The sequence below is a fragment of the Meleagris gallopavo genome, chromosome 1, assembly GCF_905368555.1.
Source record: "Meleagris gallopavo chromosome 1, MGAL_WU_HG_1.1, whole genome shotgun sequence".
NCBI lineage: Eukaryota > Metazoa > Chordata > Aves > Galliformes > Phasianidae > Meleagris > Meleagris gallopavo.
Genome location: NC_139404.1, coordinates 147,645,802 through 147,664,366, shown reverse-complemented (window position 1 = coordinate 147,664,366; position 18,565 = coordinate 147,645,802). Strand labels below are relative to the sequence as shown.

At 38.5% G+C, this 18,565-nt stretch overlaps 1 long non-coding RNA gene and 1 other non-coding gene across 2 annotated transcripts; one reads left to right on the top strand and one right to left on the bottom strand.

Moving 5' to 3' along the window:
* Window positions 1-4,076: 4,076 nt before the first annotated feature.
* Window positions 4,077-17,136, bottom strand: LOC146545688 (uncharacterized). Its single transcript, XR_014880879.1, has 5 exons — window positions 16,996-17,136; window positions 9,617-9,748; window positions 8,104-8,303; window positions 6,689-6,836; window positions 4,077-4,387 (listed from the first exon to the last, which is right to left on the bottom strand). It is a non-coding gene; the product is annotated as an uncharacterized LOC146545688 (long non-coding RNA).
* On the top strand, window positions 12,540-12,611 carry TRNAA-CGC (transfer RNA alanine (anticodon CGC)). Its single transcript has one exon. It is a non-coding gene; the product is annotated as a tRNA-Ala (tRNA).
* Window positions 17,137-18,565: the final 1,429 nt, after the last annotated feature.

Here is an 18,565-nt window from a genome sequence, read left to right as displayed (position 1 = left end):
TATCAAACTTCCTTGCTTACTGGTCAGCATGCTCCCTCTTAACATTCCCATACAAAGGGAGCCAGGAACACCTGGGATTCATTGACAATATTGCTTCTTTGAAAATGATTTCATCTACAGGATAAAAACATATTTTTCTCTGGGAATCTTTTTGGAAGACCTTCTGTTGAAAACATAAATTCATATACAATAACTATGAGTAATTGGTATCATTAGAAAAATTGGATAGGACACTTTGCCAGCAAAACTCTCTGTACTGGTATTTTCATCACAAAATGGACTGGAGAACAGAAATGGATTTTCTAAATTTTCCTTTCTGGTTTTATGACCATAGGGTTTTATACATACATTTTCAAAATAACTGATAAACATTATGCACTGACAGTGTTAAAAGAGTGAAATATCTCCAAATTAGTCTGTCTTGCAGAAAGACTGGAAAAGCAATTTCTAAATAAGGTGCTTAAGAATAAATCTATACCCTGTTGGCAGATAGGATACTCCTAAATCAAGCAGCATCAGCAATCAGTTCACACATAAATTGTAGAAATAGACACACGTGGGTGAAATCAGAGTTCATAGTTGAATGTAAATGAGATGAAAAGCAGATGCTGATTCAACTAATCTCTTAGGCACATTAAAAAGAAAAAAAAATCAACAAGAGCAAAGAAAAGCAGCAACAACAAAAAAACTCACCAGGATAAGTGCTTAGTTTTCTTTAAGGAGATACTTTTTTCTTTCTTTCTTTCTTTCTTTTTTTCTTTTCATGAAAGACAAGTCAAGAGCAGAAAAAAGTGACCCAAAAAAAAGCCATATGCTAAAGAATACTTAACAGATGCTTCTGATCTGAGCCCAAATTTGGTCAGAAGGCTGCAGATTATTATTGTGTTTGAACATAATTGTATTATTTATTTTTTATTTTTATCTTGAATGGTGTTTTTTATGTCAAGTAGTTCTAATCTTAAAAGAATTTGACTGTCTACTGAGTATAATTTTGAAAGCAGCACTTAACAGATTGTATTTCAGATTCCACAGTGGTTCTGGGAGCCCAGGCAGTGGAGGCACAGGTCCTTTTAGTATGAAAGGGATAGAGTGTTTGCTACAAAACATGTCAGAGAATTTGGAAACAATCCTACATTTATTTTTAAGAGTGTGTAATGTTTTTAGATCCAAAATAGCAGCAATGTCTTTCTTGTAAATAAGGAGGAAGGTCATAGCCCAGACAGTTCATGCTATTCTGGCAGAGCAAAACAGAACAAAAAGATTGGCTGGATTATTCAGCCAGATTAGTTCTTTTCCTTCTATGTCATTTCCACCAACTTCATTTTCCCCTCTAGGGTAAGAACTTGAACATATAAAATGCCTAAGACTTCTGAGTCCTGAAAACCCAGAAATGCCCAGAGTCTGAGAGAATACCAGACACCATGTCTAACCCAGTTGGAGAATGGCTGCTTTGTAAATAATCAAGTGTAAAAGTAAGAGAAAACAACAACAACAACAAAAAACAACAACAAAAAAAAACAACAAAAAAAAACACACCTATTTATTTATATTGCACTTATATGCACGTATGATCTATGCTGGCAATCTTTCATATAACATTGGTGAATAGAGTGAATAAATTGGGAAGGAAAGAGAAGAAAAGAGTCACCAGAATGATCTTCACTGTTTGCATTAAATTACGATTACTATGCTTTACTATCTAAAAAGTAACCCCAAGATTTTTACATCACTTAAACAGGATTTAGAATCTATTCACATTCCAGAGGCCTTCAGGATGGTCTGTGTTGACTTGAATTCTACTTACAACACATTTGGGAAAGATGAAAAATAGAGAAACCATGAAAAGAAAAAGAAATATTGCAAACCAATAAGTCCTTATATATCTAATGCTATGCATGTACTTTTATGCTATTGCTTTATGTTGGTGAAGACTGATCACTGCATAAATTGTTACTTGCGTACTACGTACAAGCAACAGCAAAGAATAGCTTATCTTGAATAAAACAGTAATTGAAGTTTGACAAAGTTCTCTGATACAAGTTTCTTCACCTTAATCCTTGATCTCAGAGGATAGGTCAAAATCCAAAGCATGTGAGCAGTCTATGAATTATGTAATTCTTTTCCAATTGCTGAATCTCCAATGTGAGCACTACTGGAATACACATTATAATCTCTTGAGCTTTACATTTACAGAAAGTTTGGTAAATGATATTCATGCATAATGGAAAGAGAAAAGGAAAGGCAAAAAAAAATAAATAAATAAAAGGAAAGGAAAAATTTTGGAACAGATAGTAGTAGTAGTTTCATTGCGGTCATCTATAAGAAAGAATATTATACCATTCACTTTTCCCTTATTATGAGAGATTTAGAGTGGGATTCATCTGTATTAATTTAAATGTCTGAACATTAGAAGCTGTATTCATCTTGGTACTTCACTTGAGGCTTTGGCTTGCAGGCTTTAAATTTAGGCATGAGAGTCAGATTGCTAGCACTGTTAGTTCACAGAGATCTACTCATCTGATCATTTATAGATATTTGCTTTAAAGTGTGATAACAGATTCTAATGCTCTGTTAACTAGAAGTGTGAGAATCCTTTGTTTTTTGGCTCAAAGCTTGCTTCCTGAGGTATTTCTTGTGATAAGACTCTGACTGATTTGTTGAGGAGGCAAGTGATGGGTGCTACCGTGTGACAATCGACATCACTTTGTGGACATTTGAAAGCCCCTTCCTCCACAGCTGCTTGCCTCCGGAAGAGAGTGCTCAGGAGTGTTTACTGGTGGAAGATCTGACCTGTGACTATATAGCTCCAGCTTGGTATGGGAAAACTGGGGAATGATACCATCGTGTCCTGTGAAAAACAGGATGCAGGTAGGCATCCTTGCTCCCTCTTATCTACTGGCAAGGCCTGGAAGATGGGAACAAAGGAGTTTCTGCTGAGATTCCAGAGCCAGAAGCTGCCACTCCAAGGAGAGCTGACTCAACCACTTTGGATTTGAGCTGTCACTCCAAAGAGAGCTGACTCGACCACTTTTGACTTATAAATAGGTTGGTACTACCATTGAAAAGGGGCCATCATCGCTGTGGTCACTGTCGTTGTCAACAGAACAACAGTGCCTAATGACCCACCACTACTGAAGATCAGTGACTGAACTATGAACCATGCTGGATCCATGGTGGTGACTATCTCCCTCTTGCTTCCTATAAAGACTCCTTGCTTCTTCTTTCCTATCTTTTCTATCACCCTCATTCCCTTCCCCATTACCCTAATTCATAATAGTGTCTGTCCTCCCCTTCCCCATTACCCTAATTAAGATTTGTAATAAACTGGTCAGACTAACATATAAACCGTTGTTTCTTAATCTCACGCTGGGTATACAGATGTTAAAAGAAACTCATCTCCCTCCTATAAATTGGAGCAAGACAGAAGGTAGCTAACAGAAGGTAGTATGTAAACATAAATATCAAATGTCACTGAAAACTTCCTAGAATTGTTTGAGACATCTACATGAGGCTGGTAGACAGGACCTGCAACTGATCTCTGCCCTTTCAGCTGGCAGTTGGAAATCAGGCAAGATATCGTGCGGTATCTCAAAATGCAGTAGAGACTAAAGCAAATTATGAAACTTAGAAAAGTAAACTAAGCTCTAGTTCTTTAAAAACTTAAACACTCATATGCAGACACAGCTAGACCTTCGGGGTCTGAAGAATAAGTCTGTCTTAAATGTTTACAATATTCCTCCTGTAAACTTCCTGCATACTTTACTTGCTTTGAGTTGTTTTTTTTTTGTTTGTTTGTTTGTTTGTTTTGGTTTTGCAAACAATTTTTTTTTTTTTTTTTTAATTTTCCCATTGTCAATCTGATTTTCAAAACGATTAACTCTTAAAAGAAAATTTTGTCAACGGTTTACGGGCTCATTCGGCCCAGTTCCATGACTAGCAGGGCTGAGGGATCTGTGGATTCACCTCTGGAAAAGGGAAAGAGGGGACCCCAAAGTAATTAAAAACAGCAGCAATGATCTAAGGAGAAAAAAACTAATTTACTAAATGTAGTATCAGAATGCAAGATAACACACCATAATACAATATAATTGAAATTGAAGCTAATAAATCAAATATAATGAAAGAGAGAATGTCTGAAACATGGATAGGCCTCACCACAACTCTGAGGTGAGATGTGCATTACAGTTGAACAGCAGGGAGACAGGAGGAGAGCCGATGAAGAAGAGCAGATGAAGAAGAGCAGACAAAGAGCAGGCGAAAAAGCACAGACAAAGAAGAGCCGACGAAGAAGAGAGCATCAGGTGACCTTGCCAGGAGTTATATCTCCTCTCTGACCACAGAGCCCTCTGGGGAATGAAGTTCTTCTCTTCCGGACAGGTATCTGGAACTGGAGCATTAACAGTTAAACTCCCAGTGCACTACATGATGTTACGATGTGAAATACCGATAATGAAAAAGCATAAAACCATGACAAAATTGCAGACTAAAAATATGAATCCTTAAGTCTAGATTCTTATTTTTTACAGAGATAATGTTTCCTTTCTCTGATAACTGACCAGCATGGAAATAATCTCATAAATAAATGTCCGTATAAAAATAAAAATCAGTTCTGTTAAGTTTCAAGGTAATGTCTTATACTTTCAGACTTTTCTCATACTCAGATTTTGTGAGAACTCTGTGTCGCTATTGCAATCCATAGCCCTAGATGTCATAATTATCTCCTAACTCTGATTTGGCTATTAAATCCAGTTAGAAGACAAATGTTCCCCTGACTATGAAGAGGTAGTTCTATTTAATCAGAAGATTATTCAGTTTATATTAACAAATTGAGTTTTCTGGGCCTTCTCTTACACCTTGTATAATGTTGTCTAACTTTCAGTCAGCAGGGACCTCCCCTGGGCTCTCCAGAGCAGATTCCCATTGGGCACTGCTAATTAGCTCCCAAGAAGCTTTAAGTTTGTTCTCCTGAAGTACAAGATATACTTTAAAGTAGAGGGTAGAAACTCATCTGATCTTTGTCTTCCTACACTACAAGTTTTGAATTCAGTTAATCATGGACACAGCAGCCAAGAGAACTGCTTACCGTCACCACTCCCAACAGGCCGTCTCTTTTTTCAAGCAACAGAACTACCTTTCCCTATTGGCTCAGTACTTTCTATGGTAAGCTATCTTCAATAAGTTTTAGGAATTTACCAGAACTAGCTGTTGCAGCAATATAATATTCCCAGTTTGTGTGTGAGAAGTTGAAGACTCCTATAAAGACAGAGGCAACCAATTACACAATTTCTTTCTAGTTGCCTGCAGAATAACTCATCCATGACATCATCCTGGGTGTGCAGCCAGTAGTAGTGAGCCTCTGCAGCATCTCCTTTGCTACCCATCTACTTAAGCCTCACCTAAAGGCTCTCTATTCCAGAATCCCTGATAGCAAGAGCTGTGCAATCTGCTTTCTCCTTTATGTACAGTGCAACATCTCCACATCACAGCCCTGATCTTGAACAGACAGTATTCCTTCATCTCAACACTCCAGCTGTAGGACTCTCTATTACAAATGTCTCTTTATTACAAATGATGTAATAGCTCTGGTAAAAGACCAAAGCTTCCAGTTCATCCTGTTTGTTCTTCACAATATGTGCATTGTTATATAAGCATTTCAGATGTGCTTCTGAATCTGCAGCACTCTTTCAAGTGGCATAGGTGATCCCATTAGTTTTGCCACCCTCAGATGCTGCTGTATCTTCCCTTGGCTTAAACTCAGTGTTCCTAATGACATTCCCATGTCTCTTCCCTTTAAAAAAAATATATATATTCTTTTCTACCAGAGCAGCGTATCTAATCTATCCTGTCTCACAGAAAAAGAAACATCCATACTGCACTGCATGCTGGGTTGTGTGTATTTTGAAAGAAAATTTATTAATATTGATCCAGAAATATACTAAGCAGAAGAATAATAAACCGTCACAAACAATTGAATCTCAGTGCTCTAAAGCATGCCTGGGCCTTATTTAGTTTACTAATATGATCATGTGGACCCTAATCCATCCATCAATGTTCAGGCAGTACAAACTGCCTATTTCTTCATGGGCTATTCTGTCAAAATTCACCTTCAGAAGTGAGGTGCTCTGGGGCAGAGCCAGATTCACAGACAGGTAGAAGCAGAAGAACAAGTGCTCAGGACAGCTGTGATGCCCACTCACACAGTATCCTGCACTGGGAAGCTGGGAAGGCAATGACACTGCTGTTAAGAGTTAATCTCACAAGCATTGCCCAATAGCTTTTATTCATCTCTTTGTATCTGTTGTATCTGTGGCTACCTGCACCTTGAATATACCCTTAAGCCATTTTGTTTCTATAAGATACCACCAAAACAAAGCAGAATAGACCACTAAAAAACACTTTAATTTACGACAAAATCAGGATACTACTTTTTGATGTCTTAACACTATGCTTTTTTTTTAAAAAAAAACAAATTGTAAAGGCTTAATTTGCCAGCTTTGTTTTCTGCTTAAAATATTCAAACAGCATTGCCCTAAATGATTATATTGATGCTGCAGGGGCAGTGAAAAATGGAAATAGCAACAACAAAAGTTATTAAAAAAAAAAAAAAGAAATGAGGGTCACTTTCTAGTGCTGTTATTTAACTTAGACAGCATACTTTATCGAAGTTGTTTTTATTTCTTGTTCTTACAGGAACTGGTTTCTCCTTTGTTATTTTCCTCTTCATCTGCACATTTGAAAAATCTCTTTGTTGTGTCTTTTCTTGTTGCAAGCTCGCTGTTCTTCTAGCAGACAACTGACATTAATATCAATATCATACCATTTGGGACATTGCAGTTCTGGAGATAAAGAAGTATTAAAAAAGACGTTACCAGTGGTCTTTTACATATCCCAGCTTCATAAAGAGTGTTTTGATTAGAAACAAATCACTCTGAATGGTGCTATTGAACATACATATTCAAACACTAATTGCTTAATACACATTGACTATATTTTATCTTGATTAATGGGAGTAAAACTTGAAGGCCAAAAACAGTGCAATTATCTCTCTCTCTTTTTTTTTTTTTTTAATATTGTTTAAGCTATTATTATTGTTACAAATGACCCAGTCCTTGAAATCTTTTGGGACATTTATAAGTTCCAATTCTAATTTTTTTCCTAGTGAAATGAGGCATTTGTTTTCTATTAGAGGATACAGTCTAGTAAATTCAGCTCAAAAATCTAATTATTTTAGTGATTTGAAATCCCCTCACATCTTGAGATGTTTATATTCCCATTGACTGTACTATACTTGTCCCTACTGAAAAGGACAACTTTCTCATAGAATAAAACATTCTGCTCTCAAGTAGTTATAGGAGTATGAAAAAATCTATATATTGTGGTTTTTCATTTTGTTCACAAATCTCTCCTTTTATTTCTCTAATTGTTTACTCTTTAATTTCTAGCTAGTCCTCTATGAAATATTTGATTCATTATATAATACTTCCAACATGCAACCTATTAAAACACACAATCAAGTAATATTTCTTAAAAAAAAAAAAAAAAAAAGTCAGGAAAAGAAATAAAGTGAGAGGCAAAGGAATAAAATATCTAATTCAAGAGCTATCTATAATAATTTAAAGGTAATATGGTAGATAAATAGATAGACAGACAGATAGATAAATTTTGAATAGCAGATGACAGTTCGCAAGTCAGAGAGACAATAAAATATTTGGGAAACAACTTGCAAATTATAGCGTTATGCAGGTTAAATAGCTTACAGCCTTTCAGATTATTTTTCTTCATTTCAATCATATAGATTTACTTAGATTAGGATCAGCATTTATGCTGAAAGCATGTAAATTATATCACTATCTATTCAACTTATTTTACTCTATTCTCCAGTTATTTAAAAGATTTTTGGACACAGGATTGCTTATATGGAGGAAGCAAGGCTGAGCTGTTCTATAAAAATACAAGGCAGGATAAGAGTAACAGGCTGCCAACACTAACATCTTGGACCTAATTAGCATTATAGTATATTTTAGACACATTCACAGAGACCAGTTTTATTCTTTTATTAAATAATATAAATAAAATGATAATATAAATTATAAAGTATATTACTTCTCTGAAAGAGTGGTCAGGCACTGGAATGGGCTGCCCAGGGAGGTGGTGGACTCACTGACCCTGGAGGTGTTCAAGGAACATTTGGATGTTGTGTTGAGGGATATGGTTTAGTGAGAACTATTGGTGATAGGTAGATGATTGGACTGGATGATCTTGTAGGTCTTTTCCAGCCTTGGTGTTTCTCTGATTCTGTAATTCTGTGAAATAAATAAGCAAACAAACAAGTAAATTAATAAATGAAAATCTATTGATTATACTGAGACTAGATATCCTAGAAGTAAAGTTAATAGTTTAAATTAGTAACTGATGCTGTTGCTGCTACTGCAACTGCTTTGGCTTTCAGCCAGCAGAAGCCATCCTTGAGGCCACAGTAAAGTTGATATTGGAAACATAAGATGACTATTGAATGAATCGCTACATAGTCCATTGGTGTATGGGGCTGCTGAATCACGGCCTGAACCTCTGATTGATCACCTGAGGTGAGCAATGAGTCAGCCATGGGAGCACAGGTGAAGGCAAATCACCTGTGCTGCAGGAAGGGGTCGAACCTGGCTCCACCTCTCCTAGACCCATTTAAGAGCTGACTGCCAATGGGGAAGGATCTCTCTGGAGATCTGCTCTATTGGAGTTCATCTTGTGAGCCCAGGACAGGGCGAGTGACTTTCTCTCATTACTCCAATATAAATTCTGTTAGCCAAGCTCCTGGATATATATATATTATATATATATATATATACACATCATCTGTATATCCATTGATGATACAATTGGTTATACTTATATATTCAGTGAAGAGAGGATGAAGTGAGGCTACAGAAAGGGCTTTGTAAAAGTTAAAAACAAAGAGAACTGAAGTTGCTATCTTTTGAACTGTGGAATGCAACAATTAAATTGAACGTAGATCTTCCTGCTCTGTCAATCTTATGTTTCTTTTTTTCTTCCAAGAACATGATCTCATTAATAACATTTTTCATTGTTCTTGTATTTACCAACCACAGCTAGTAAACAAAAACAAAACATAAAAAAGTAAAAAAAAAACTGAAACATAATAACAAACATACATAGAATCATAGAATCAAAGAATTGTAGGAGTTGAGAGGGACCTCTAGAGATCATCAAATCCAACCCTCTTGCCAAAGCAGGCTCCCTACATCAGGTTGCACAGGTAGACGTCCAGGCAAGTCTTGGATATCTTCAGAGATGGAGACTCCACAACCCCCCTGGGCAGACTGTTCCAGTGCTCCCTCATCCTCACTGTGAAGAAGTTCTTCACAGAACTTCCTGTGCTCCAGTTTATGTCCATTTCCCCTTGTCTGTACCCACAGGCCACTGAAAAGAGGTTGATCGTGTCCCTTTGTCTCTCACTTGTGATAACTTGAGTTCAGACATGAAATCAAAAAATGAGTGGGAGAAAACATGTTTAGACCATAAAAAATGTGATGATAAACTTCTTCGTGTGCTTTTTTTTTACTATTATTTTTCTTGGTTCTACTCATCTCAAAGCTTTTACCTGTGATGCTGTTTTGCCTCTCTTCTGTTTTCTCATCTATGCCCAGTCTTGCTTTGTATGTCTCAAGACATAAAACTTCAAGTATCCTGTTGTTCCAGATGGAAAAGTGTTCCGCAAATTCAGATGAAAGGGCTGGAAGAGATGTTCATTTATTAACAAGCTTTTTTTTCTGGCATAGCTTATATATGAGCACTGTTGAAGCAGTAGAATAAATTAAAATTATTGGAATTGTGGATACTATAAGAAGTACAAAATGCATATTTAAAACTTTCTTCAATATAACATCTACGAGGCTAAACCTGTAGCTTTCATCTCTAAGAGAGATGCCTCTTCTATTAATTATGTGTAGTATTATTCCTAAGCAATACAAATGCAATTATCTCAAAGTCCATTTTCAGTAGTTAAGTTGATGTAATATCTTCAGAGCAACAAGGCAAATCAACACAAACCAAATAAAAATGTGAATAAATATAGATTAACAGTGTACATTTAAATAATAGTTATGAATTAAAATTACTTTTATAAAATAACAAACTGAAGGCAATCTTCAGAATTCGTATTTCATTCCTTTGGTCATCAACATTTATTTAAACTATACTGCAAGCTTTCAATTTCCATATCAATTTCTATAACAGCAGAAGTGGCTGTGTTGGATTAATGCAAAATCTCTTCTTCTAAGTACACAATAAAATTTTTGTTTTTGTTAATTTATGTTTAGACTACAATAGCTTCTTGTAGAACAGTATAAAGAGAATTATCTATATGTTCTTTAAATTGTGAAGACTTAGGAAAATTGAGAAGCCCACAGCACTCCCTCTATTGTAGCTACATTACTTACTTAGACTCCTGAGATTCTGTGTGAGCTGTACAAGACTGGGATGTTTTGAAATGTTTCTGTTAGGAACATGAACGGCTTTGTAGACATTCAGTCACTATTTTTATAGAATTTTTACCTCAATGCCTAGCAAAATTCTAAAACAAGTTAATGTTAACAAATGAATACAAGAAGAAAGTAAGAGAATGAGATGTGTAAGCAGAATCTTTTTAAAATTAATTATACCTAAGTATGGCAGGAATAAAGATTAATTTTATATATTATTTATGCATTTGTAAAGTAACTGACCTTAAGTAGGAATCTCTAGCTTTTACTTTATGGTGCAATCAGGAATGCTTTCTTCTTGACCAAAAGATTTAAGGGAAGTAAAACGAAAATTTCTTCTGAGGAAAAAAAATTTCTATCAAAACTTGAACTATGACATACAAGTTAAAAGTAGAATTTTTATTCATGTATTGTTATAGACTTTGTCCTGGTTTTGGCTGGGGTAGAGTTACTTTTCTTCATAGAGGCTCATGTGATGTTGTCCTTTTTTATGAAAATTTATGAAAAATGATTTTTTATAAAAATAGTGATTATAACAAAGTGTTTAGTCATTACTGAACAGCACTTACACAGAATCAAGGACTTTTATAATGAAACTGCCTTGTCAGTGAGATGTCCGGGGGTGCATAAGACATTAAGGGGAGACAGACAGGACAGCTGATCTCAACTAGCCATAGAGATATTCCATGCTGTATGACAAGCGATTTAAGAGATTCATCAATAGAGACCAAATTACTTTCATCTACTTTAAAAGTTTTAAGTAAACTTCCAGAAAATAAAGATAAAGGACAGACTGTAACATTAGAGATGTGATCATCCTATGATGCTTTGCACTTCATAGATTCTGGCTATTTCTAAACTTCTTCAAAATCATCTGTTGCTCATCACACCTAGAGAAAGGTACTGTGTTGCAAAGGTAAACTACAAATGTTTTGAAATTTACTAACCTAGATGATTTACTATGTATTTAAAATATCTTTTGCATTTTGTCACAGATATTTACTAGATGTAATGTGGAAGGGACCTTCAGAGATCATTGAGTCCAACCCCTCTGCCAAAGAAGGTTCCCTACACCAGGTCACACAAGTAGGTGTCCAGGTGAGTCTTCAATATCTCCAGAGAAGAAGACTCCACAACCTCCCTGGGCAGCCTGTTCCAGTGCTCCGTCACCCTCACCATAAGGAAGTTCTTGTGCATCTTTGTGCAGATCTTCCTATGCTCCAGTTTCTGGCCGTTTTCCCCTTGTCCTGTCTCCACACACTGCTGGAAAAGAGTCTGTCCTTGCCATTCCCCTCCCCTCCCCCTTAGGTATTTATAGACCTGGATCTGGTCCCCTCTTAGCCTTCTTAAGGCTAAATAGGCCCAGTTCACTTAGCCTTTCTTCATAGGGGAGATGCTCCAGGCCCTTCACCATCTTTGTGGCCCTCCGCTGGACTCTTTCCAAGAGATCCCTGTCTTTTTTGTACTGGGGAGCCCAGAACTGGACACAGTACTCCAGATGAGGCCTTTCCAGGGCAGAGTAGAGGGGGAGGATCACCTCCCTCGACCTGCTGGACACGCTCTTTTTAATGCACCCCAGAATGCCATTGGCCTTTTTGGCCACGAGGGCACATTATCGGCTCATGGCCAACCTATCGTTCACCAGGACGTCCCTCTCTGCAGAGCTCCTCTCCAGCAGGTCATCCCCCAGCCTGTAGGTACATTGCTCAGAAAAGAAAGTTCAAGGGGAGTGTACTCCCTGTGATAAATGAAAAAGGAGAACTGGCAAGAACAGACATGGAGAAAGCTGAGATAGACAACAAGTTCTTTACCTCAGTCTTCATTGGCAGTCAGGCTTTCTGCATCTCTCAAGTCCCTGAAACTCAGAGCAGGGCTTGGAAGAGCAAAATACCTTCTGCTGTAAGTGAAGAACAAGTTCAAGACCATCAAATGAATCTGAATGTATACAAGTCTATGGTGTGGTATGACACACAATGGAGGGCCAGGAATAAGGTATTTGACAAAACACTTTTCATGATAATTGGATATTCAGTATTTGTAAGTGGGGATGTAGCTCAGTGGTAGAGCGCACGCTTCGCATGTGTGAGGTCCTGGGTTCAATCCCTAGCATCTCCATTATCTTTTTTTCAGAGATCAGTGACACAAAATTCTTTCCACTTTAAGATCAGAACATGTCTGAGGCTGCCTCATGAGGATGAATTCACATGTGTCTCTCAGGCCACATGATGTTCATTCCAGCATCCCGCTTTAATGTGAATGCCAGGAACATTCTCCACTATGTTTGAAAAGTAGCAGTGTTTAAGTGAAGTTTCTGGTGACTGGAAAAAGGGAAACATCACTCCATTTTTAAGAAATAGAGGAGGATTGACCAAGTGGACAAAAACTGGACACAATCCAACAGCATGCACTTGCAGCCCAGAAGGCAAACTGTATCCTGGTGTCATGGAGTTAACTAGGTCAATCTATGCCCATGCCAGGGGGACAGTAGGCCCCTGGTGTCCCCCCCCCTATCCTCCTGCTCCCTACACATACACAAAATGGGTAAGAAAAGGGAAAGGGATATAGGAGTGGGGCTCAAGGAAGGAAAACAAAAACAACAGTGACAACTATCTGTGGAGGAAAACGTATTTTACTAACTATAATATCAGAATGCAAGATAACATGATATAATACAATCTAATTGAAATTGAGACTAATAAATCAAATAAAATATAGGAGAGAGAGAGTTCCTGAGACTGAGTCAAACCTGAAAAGCTTGGTACAGCTAGGAAAGCACCCTCCAACACCCACTGCAAGACAGTAAGAGACCGCCCCACCCCGAAGGGCTGGATCCCACGACTTCCGTGATGCACAGGGACAGGTATCCAGAATTGGAGCATTAAGTCTTTAACTCCCAGTGCAGTACATGATGTTATGATGTGGAATACTGAAAACTAAAAATCACAAGACCATGACATTCCATCCCTTATTCTACATCACTACATCATGCTTAATATATTTACATATATACAAACAACAATTAAAACGCATTACACACACGTCTATATACATATACATAGAATTATCGACTGCACTCCCCCAGCATCAAATTTTCTTGTGGTACACATTCAACATCACCATTTTTCTGCATCACCCACCAAGTGGTCCCAGGTCCCTGGCAAAAACAGTACCACAGAGAGGTTTGCCCTTTCCAGAAGCTGGAAGAAGCCAAGCTGCCTTTCCCAACGTGTTCTTTACATGTACAACAGGGACTTTATCTCCCTCTACGGTATGTAGGGAGCCGGATTGGGTAGGACCATCACGATTGATAGATCCTCTAGTATTGACTAACCAGGTGGCTTCTGCCAAATGCTTCTCCCAGTGCTTAAATGTACCACCTCCCATTGCTTTCAGCATAGTTTTTAACAACCTATTGTATCGTTCAATTTTACCAGAGGCTGGTGCATGGTAGGGAATATGGTAAATCCACTCAATGCCATGATCTTTGGCCCAAGTATTTACAAGAGAATTTTTGAAATGAGTCCCATTATCTGACTCAATTCTTTCTGGGGTGCCATGTTGCCACAGGACTTGTTTCTCAAGACCCAGTATGGTATTTCGGGTGGTAGCATGGGGTACTGCATATGTTTCAAGCCACCCAGTGGTTGCCTCCACCATAGTAAGCACATAACATTTACCACTGCGAGATCGTGGCAAGGTGATATAATCAACCTGCCATGCCTCCCCATATTTATACTTTTGCCATCACCCTTCTCCCCAGAGAGGTTTCATCCTCTTGGCTTGTTTAATTATTGCACATGTTTCACAGTCATGAATAACCTGTGCAATAACGTCCATAATTAAGTCCACCCCTTAGTTTCTAGCCCATTTACACGTTGCACCTCTTCCTTCATGGCCCGAGGTCTCATGGGCCTCGAGCCAGAAATAATTCACTCTTGTTCTGCCAGTCCAGATCTATTTGAGCCACCTCAATTTTGGCAGCGCGGTCTACCTGATGGTTATTTTATTATTTTTCAGTAGTCCGACTCTTGGGCACATGAGCATCTACATGGCGCACATTTACAACCATATCATTTATTCTGCCAGGAATGTCTTTCTACAGTTCAGCAGCCCAAATAAGTTTACACCTTCTTCGTCAGTTATTTTGCTCCCACTGCTGTAACCACCCCCATAAGGCATTTGCCACCATCCATGAATCAGTATAAAGATAAAGCATTGGCCACCTCTCCCGTTCAGCAACATCTAAGGTCAGCTGGACAGCCTTTACCTCTGCAAATTGGCTTGATTCTCCTTTCCCTCCAGTGGCCCCTACAATTTGTCATGTGTGGCTCTACACAGCAGCTTTCCATCTGCAATTATTCCCCGCTGTATGACATGATCCATCTGTGAAAAGGGCATATTCTTTTCATTTTCTTTTAGTTCATTGTATGGTGGGGCCTCTTTAGCTAGCGATACCTCTTCTGCTGGTGATGTTCCAAACTTTTTACCTTCAGGCCAGTCCATGATCACCTCTAAGATTCCTGGATGGCTGAGGTTCCCCATCTTTGCTTATTGTGTAATCAGTGCAATCCACTTACTCCAAGTGGCATGCATCAATAGCATGATGGGTGGAGGGAACCTTTCCTTTAAACATCCAGTTCAGCACTGGTAGTCGAGGTGCCAGAAGGAGCTGTGACTCAGTACTACCTACTTTGGAAGCAGCCCAAACCCCCTCATACGCTGCTAAGATCTCCTTCTCAGTTGGAGTGTAGCACTCTTTGGGCCCCCTGTACGCCCAACTCCAGAATCTCAGGGGTCGGCCTCAGATCTCTCCTGAGGCTCTTTGCCACAAACTCCAAGTGGGACCTTTCTCTCCAGCAGCAGTGTAGAGGATGTTCTTTATATCCTGTTCCATCTGTACTGGCACAGGGTCACAGCATGGGTTATCTCCTGTTTAATCTGTTCAAAAGCCTGCTGCTGCTCAGGACCCCTTCTTCTGCATCACCTTATAAAGGGGGCTTACAATGAGGCTATAGTTTGGAACATGGATTCTCTAAAAGCCAACCACGGCCTGAAAAGATTGGGTCTCTTTCTTATTAGTGGGTGGAGACATAGCAGTGATTTTGTCAATCACATCTGCTGGAATTTGACGACGCCCATCTTGTCACTTTATCCCTATGAACTGAATCTCCTAGGCAAGTTCTTTCACTTTGCTTCACTTAATAGCAAAACCAGCTTACAGAAGAATTTGGATTATTTGCTTTCCTTTCGTGAAGACTTCTTTTGCTGTATTGCCCCGAACAATGATATCATCAATGTACTGCAGGTGCTCAGGAGCACCACCCTGTTCCAGTGCAGCTTGGATCAACTCATGGCAAATGGTTGGGCTGTGTTTCCACTCCTGGGGCAAACGGTTCCAAGTATACTGAATGCCCCTCCAAGTGAAAGCAAACTGTGGCCTATGTTCTGTGGCCAAAGGAATGGAAAAGAAGGCGTTAGCAATGTCAGTGGTGGCATACAATTTGGCTGCTTTTGACTCCAGTTCATACTGGAGTTCTAACATGTCTGGCACAGCAGCACTCAATGGGGGTCATTCAGGCCACATCATTTTGGGCTCCATCTGAAGAAAAATGGCCAGCAGGGAAGGGAAGATTTTTCCTTTCTACTCTACCCTTGTGAGAACTTAGCTGCAGTACTGCATCCAGCATAAGAACAATGCAGAGCTGTTGGAGCAGGGCCATGAGGATTATCAGAGAGCTGAAACAGAACATTACTCCTATGAAGAAAGATTCAGGGAGTTGGGCTAAAAGCCCAAGGAATAGAATTCTTCAGGGAGTCTCATTACAGCCTTTCCATATTTAAAGGGAGATTATAAACAAGATGAAGAAGAATTTTTACATAAATAGATAGTGATAGGACAAAGGGGAACAGTTCTGAACTGAAAGAGGGGAGATTTAGAGTAGATGTTAGGAACACATTCTTTACTCAGAGGCACTGGAACAGGCTTCCTAGAGAAGCTATGAATGTCCCAGCCCTGGAAGTGTTCAGTGCCAGTTTGAGTGGGACCCTGGGAAGCCTGATCTAGTGGGTAGCAACCCTGACCACGACAGGAGTGTTGGAACTAGGTGATCTCTATGCCTCCTTTTATTACAGCCATTCTATTTAAGATCTCACTGTAAGCTGATTTTTCATCCCAGAAAAAGTAAGGTTCTTTTTTTTTTTTTTTTTTTTTCCTCCACTAAAGCAATGTGTATACACTAGCTACAGTCATATTTAAAAAATTCAGTACTCTCCTTATTTATTTATTTGTTTGTTTGTTTGTTTTAGCAGAATAGTTGTTTCAGGGTATGTTTGGATCTCAGAGACAGGTTGTCTCAGGAGCAGAGGCAAGCAAACTATTAGAACAGCACAGAGGGTTACGAGTTCTATTCAGTATACACACATTCACACATGCATTTTAGATAATACCAGTAAGCAGCATGCAGAAGCTCCCTACACAACTAAGCACACTATTACTTACCGAATCCTGAGAGAGAGTGAAATTCTGAAAAGGAAAGGGAGAAGAAACATGCCAGCAGTGTGTTTTATAGGTAGTGTCAGCAGGGTACCAACTGTTTTAAAATGCACTTTTCCTCTCTCACCCACCACAGCCTCTCTCCTGCTTTTATTCTCTCCAGGGTCAGCAGGCTTCTTTTCACTAGCATGCCATAGCTGCATGGTCAACACGTGATACAGAGCCCAAGTGGATCACCTGCTTGCAAAACAAGTTGTTGTAAAAACAAAATAAACTACCAAGGTCAATTTTCTCTGAAAAACAAGATACTTGCTACAGCCACAGATATAATTTCCCTTAAAACTGTCAGAATACTTTGTTCCATCCCAGGATCATTCTTCAATTAAGGGCCTTTTGGGTCCCCAACACAATAATAGTGAACTAAAATAAAAGCTCAGGGGTTACTTGCATTTAAAACTCTATTTATTAGAAATGCTTTTCAGTGAAAAGATGATTAGTTTTTACAATTTTCGGTAAAGACTTAGAAAAATGTCAAGTCAAGAACAGATGTGAGAATGTGTGGTTAAGTTCATACATTTTTAACTGAAAATCTCCCTTGACACATCGCTTACTGTAATTAGTATTTATAATAAAAAGAAAGGTTAAGAAACTGTATAGTAAACTTACTAACATTTTACTTCACCAAGAATAGAGAACTCAATCATTTTGTTGTCACTATGCCCAAGACAGCTTTGAACCATCACAGCTATCACCATTCCCTCTCTACTTGTAAACCGCAGGTAAATTGACTTGACTTGAACAAGTTGACTGATCTGAGCTCTCCTAGTGATCCACAGAAATGCAACATTGGCACAATATTTTGTGCAATTTGGATGCTACAGAAGATCTCTGAGTTTCTTCTATAGAAGGACACGAGACTTCAGTAAGTCTTGTAATAGTGACCCAAAGGGCTCCAAGTTACTACATTACCATCAGAAAAGCAAGATTTCAACAGCAATAACGATCAATATGCGAGAAACACACTCAAGATCAAAAATTTCTAATCAGGCAAAGATCTCTGTGAAGAGCACTTTATTCATTAGTGCAATAATGGACACATACCCTCTACTGATAAGGGAGAAATTGCACTAGTCAGTGAAATCCATTCTGCTATATAACCTGGGTCCGACACAGGAAAAGCCTCTCCTGGCACTCATTGGTTGAGCATCTCAAGCTCACAGTCTTCCAATGCTGTTGCTACATTACACTTCCATAGTTATGTTTACACTTCCATAAATATGGTTACACTTCCATACAATGTCTGTTACCAACCCATTGTCTTTGGGTATGTTCTGGACTTTTTATAGCAATAGGAGGACAATATTTTCACTCATTCTGTCTCTCCTTTACTACCGTGCGTATGCCAATTCTACCTAGGTTGGAACACCCCAGTCTCGAGATTACTCTGCTCAGGAGTTTTCTTTGTAAAAGGTTACTTATCCTACGCTATATACAGAAAATACTGAAAACTTCCACTGCAAAAACACAATCTACCTCTCACAAATATTAACAGCAAGTTTATATTTTAATATTGCAA